Source organism: Gavialis gangeticus, unplaced genomic scaffold (genome assembly GCF_001723915.1).
Source record: "Gavialis gangeticus isolate Ggan-Ray unplaced genomic scaffold, GavGan_comp1, whole genome shotgun sequence".
In the NCBI taxonomy this organism is placed as follows: Eukaryota; Metazoa; Chordata; order Crocodylia; family Gavialidae; genus Gavialis; species Gavialis gangeticus.
In genome coordinates this window covers 17264843-17270024 of record NW_017729000.1, presented here as the reverse complement: position 1 = coordinate 17270024, position 5182 = coordinate 17264843, and positions in this window count along the sequence as shown.

Here is a 5182-nt window from a genome sequence, read left to right as displayed (position 1 = left end):
GGGGGGGGGGGCACCAGATCGCCGATGGAGGGGGTGGTCCCCCAGGCTCAGAACCACCAGCGGCACAACTGGAAGTGCACTTCCGCCGGCACTTCCGGGTTCGCAGCTGGCACTTCCAGAGGGGGCCCGGCCAATCTCAGGGGGCGCGCGTGCACCCCCTACACATCACCGGTGGTAAGCACCTCACGTGGATGCACCCTTTGTATCACTTAGTACGGCCCTTTCCTGCACAGCATCCTACATTGGGTCTTGGCAAATCAATAAAGTAACTTGCTTCCCTCTAACTTACTTCCATTCTAAAATGTTAGAGGTTAACTGCAATTTTTTACTGCTAGATTGTGACAACATTATTCCGAGTGGGTTTCTTGCCTCTGGCACTTCACTGGAATGATTTCTTGTGTATTTTCTCCCATCCCGTGAGGTACCTCGATGAATCTCCTGTGCCATGTGGAAACCTACACTTTTTGTTTTGTTCATGCCATCCAAGTAATGGCAGTCCGTTAGCTGCTTTGGGGTAGATGCAGAATACTAGCAATCCATCACCCTCTCATCTCAGGCTGCATTAAAGACAAATCTCACACGCCGTGGATGGTTGGGCCATCTCAATGTTAGGAGGATAGATTCCCCAACATTTGAATGTCCTAAGAGGGTGTTGTGTTACTGAGCACAGGTAAAGAATGGCACATCCCTGAGGTGCTGCAGGCGAATGAAACGGGTTTAGACGGTATCTCGGGGTCTTTTACATTCAGGCCCCTGCAATACACAGACAAATCATTCAGATGCCCTCATGTACTGCGTTTATGCATAGCAATATGATCAAAATAATGAATATGAAGTTCTTTTGTTTAATTTCAACTCTGGCATGAATATTCCTAGCAAAGGAAGGATTTAGCTTGGTGCTTATACAAGACGTTTTTTTCAACAAATTGCTAATAATTTTGCCTGACAGAGCTTGGAAATCCTTTTATTCAGTTATCTGTCTTAAAACAACTCAACAATCCAATCTCTAACTTGATGGAAGGAGGGGAGACGTTTGTAAATGGGATTAAAAGTTAATTGACCTAAATTACCAGCACTGATGCTATTGTTTATAAAACCGTGCTTGAATATGCCTATACAATGCATCCGAAGTTTGGCATGGATCCACACCATAATTAGGGATGATCTTTGAGCTGTAACGCGAAGCTCTACATTTAAAAAAATTACAAACGAGTGGAATCACTCTAATTATAGGCTTCTGTTGATTCAGGATTAAACCAGATAAAAAGATTGAGAGGAAACTGCTGATACAGCATTTAATACGGCCACTAATTGCATCGCTAATGCGGCAGGACAGTGGTTATACTTTCTGCTTGATGTGATACAGGCTGCGAACTCACTGCCCTGTGCCCGGTTAAGTGAAGTGGGTGAGATTGCTGAGATGGCTGTTAGTGGACTGGGAGCTAGTCTCTATGGGGCGCCGGTTATATGGGGTAGCCGGTTTCTTTCCTAACCTGGTTGAAATGAAGTCCATATTTTCCCCACACCACCTATTTTGGCAACAGGTTAGGGGGCTGCTTTTATTAAGGAGCTAAAATTCCCAGTGAGCTTCATAACCGAGCTGCAAGGTCCCCATCTCAGGGCTGATCTTTAATTCCACTTTCAGTTTAGAGACCCACTTGCATCTCCCCTGCCTTCACGAGGCAGCAACACTTGCTTACCCAGCGAGACGGACCCCCGGAGACGGAGGAGGGACGTTCGGGCAAGGTTTCTGTGTCTCTTACCCTCGGAGCTTAAATGTGCACCAAGCACAGCATTTAAATCCACTTTCTTGTTCTTGGACTCCATCATGAAATCTTCAGTGAAGCCAAACCCTAGTCGATGGTGTACAATAACAGTCATTCTGAACTTTAAATAAGCAATAAAACGTGAAGTTTGCTTCGCTGCTGCTCTTGTTTCAGTTGGCCACATGTTCTCAAGGTCATTTTTTAATACTGCTTTTTTGTTGTTGTTCCTTGAATACGGTCATTTTGACAACTAATTCGTAGTCTGCAGCTAGTTCCTAAGCAGTGTTTTGGGTACACAAGGCAATCAAGCTGTTAGTTTTGATGGATTAGACATTAGAGTATGCCTGGAAACCAGTCTGCAGACCAGGTCCTTCCGTCCTGAACGACATTTGTTTTCCACGACGCAGGAACAAAGAGCCGCTGTTGTTGTTACCGGTTCAGCTCTAAACAAAACCCATGCAATGTTCCTTGTGACAGTGATTCTCATGAACCGGCCAAGGGAGCAGAGGTCACATTCAGGTCTAGCATAAACCGATGCATCCTGCTGGCTTCTGTGGTGCGGCGGCCCCTTCACCGCATCTGAATTTAACTTCCCATCTTCCGCAAGCCAGCGGCAGGGTTTCTGCCTGACAAATCCATGCTGTAAAAGCAGAGTGCAGGGACAAAAACACAAAGGGTTTCCCATTTCCTCTTCCATGTTGCTTGGTGCCAGGGAAAGCTGCAGACCCCGTATATGTAGCTGCTGTCATTGCACTAGGGCTTCAGCAGTATTTTGTCCACAGCTGTAGACACGTGCTCCTATTGGTTTTCGGCGGTGATATTATTTACAGGGAAAAAGCTAGGTCCAGGATGCTATATATCAACCCCCATTAGTTACAAATAAAGCAATAAATGCCGTATTAGGGCGTTAACCATTATGCCAGCTCAGACTGAAGCCAGTTGTCAGGTGTGAAGACAGCCTCCAGGCTGCAAAATTGTATCTGCTGTAATAGCAATGTGCTGGTTTGTAGCAATGCGTGTTCCCCTGTAGTAATCAGCCAAAAGCTATGACCAAATGCCCCTTAAGGTAGACTCATAAAGGAGAGGTAGCCTGTCTCAGTGATACCAGGCCTACCCTTTGGCACTTTGCTGTTACACCCCAGGCTGGGCACACAAGCTCCCTGTGCATTATAGTTGCAAGAGGCGGATGCCTAAGTCTGGGAGTCAAAAAGCCAGTGAGTGAGCTGTGCAGGGAGCTGTCTAGGCTGGCTGGTAAGAAATGCAAAGGGGAGTCAGGCATTTCCCAGATCCCAGATGCTAGAAGCATCCTGGGCTTCTGGCTGTGGTTTGTGTGGGATGTACCCTGACGGAGCAAGGAAGACAGACGCAGACTTTACTCCTGAACCCCAGGCCTTAAGTCAGAGCCGCTGTGTGTCACACTCAGGCCCATGGGGACACAGACAGTTCTGTGTATGCCCAGCACAGGCATTTTGGTGCATCGGGGTCATTACAGCTGGCTCTTTCGGGTGCCCCGAAGGCCAAACAGAGGCTTTGAGGGTCCAAATTTTGGACTTAGGTACCTAAAAAAAAGACAACCAAGCAAGGCACTGCTGTTTCCTTCACAAATGTAGGTCCTGGCCTTGGATATCGGCCAGGGAGCATGGTTCTGGCCCTGAGAGGGCATTCCCAGAGGCACAAGGGACAGCACAACCCTGCAAAGTCAGTCACCACAGCATGGCTCTGGAGGGTTGCAGGTCTTACTGCAGCATCTACTTCCTCTGCAAGACCGCTAACAGCCAGAAACATATATATTATTGATGCTAATTTTAAGGAGCTGTTGCAGCAAAGGCAGAACGATTGCTTTTTTTTAGGGCTCCAAAAAGCAGGGTTTGTGTTTCATGCACGGAGCTCTGTGCACTTCAGAAACGGGCTCCGTTTGGTGTGAAGAAACTGGGAGCTTCACGCCAAGAGCTGCACGCTCAGGGCTGCAGCCTGCCATGTGCTCAGGCTTCCTGTGCAATTCTCTGAGCACACTGAGTTTCCTGGTGGCACCCTCCAAAGCATCCTGACCACAAGTAGTGCTCCAACCCACAGGAACCTGCCCCTTCTGACTGGCTCCCTATGTGTGCTTTGCAGCCCTTTTGGCTTAGTGGAAAGGCCTAGTGTTTTAGCTCAGTGGCTGATGCAGCCTGGATGCATTTCTGGTCTAGTGTGAAAGAGGGAGGAAGGGAGGGAGGAAGACTTGCAGCTCCAGGGCTTGCTCTTGTCTCACTACCCACACTAGACTTGGCTGTGCTAAAACCTTAATGGGTCTCTTTTGTGAGCAGAAGCAGCAAATCCCAAATAAAGACCAGCTTGGGAGGAGCCTGTGAAATGACCCACTGTAAGGTATGCTGCTGGGCTAGATGCTCATGCCCTTTGCCCTCTCCCCACCACCCCCTGCCCGTCTGGCAGAGTCGCAGCCCGGCACACAATTGGGAACCAGTTCCCAATAAATCAGTACCTTTGGAACCGTTCAACTGTTGTGTGTGCATGCGTACGTGTGTGCACATGCACACGTGTGTGCATCTCACACCCGTGTGCTTGAGAGGATGTGAGCCTACAGTGCTTATCGCCCAACTGAATGCACCGTCACCAAGCAATAGGTGGGGGGAAGGGTGACCACAATCAACCCCTCTTATGGAAGCTCTTCTGCTTATGCTAGACGAGGTAAAGATTCACTGGGCCAGAGAGAGAGAGAGCGAGCGAGCAAGTACGACCAAAAGTCAGTAGCTCGGCAATCAATGCTCTCACCAAGGCTTGTCCCTGGTCCAGCGACTGGAACACAGGCTCTTTAACCATTGATTAAGGCTGGGTAGGAAATACAGGTCTCATCTCTGCCGTGTGTGCCATAAGCACTACATTACCAAGTCAAGGCAAGCCAATCTCTTATTTGGTCTCTGATGCAGTGGCTACACAAGGCCGTGCAACCGGCAAGTTTCAAGAGAAGCTTAAAGGTGCCAGCAACGGGACCTCCACACAGCAACCCTGAGAGTTTGCATGCCTAACTACCTCTTGGCCTTGCAGATCATGAGCCTGCGAAGTACATTTGCTGTCTAACGTCCCAGCCTTTAAACAGAGCTGCTTGACAGCCTGGACTAGGATTCACAACACACCAAACAGAGGGATGCCAGCGAGAACGACGTAGGAGTAGCAACAGCATTTGAGGAGACCCACCGCAGCTTGAGCTGCGCGTTGAACCTGCATCTCCTGCTTACCCAGCAATTGATGAAAAGTTAGTTTTTGTTTGAAAAAATGGCACTTTTCAGGCCCGTGTGTGATCAGGCAGGCGCGTTGTGAGCAGCTCACTAAGACTTTCGCACGCAGGCAAGCATCTCCCAAGCTGGACTTTAGGGCCCTAAATCCCATTTAGGATTTGCCACGTCTGCTCACAAGAG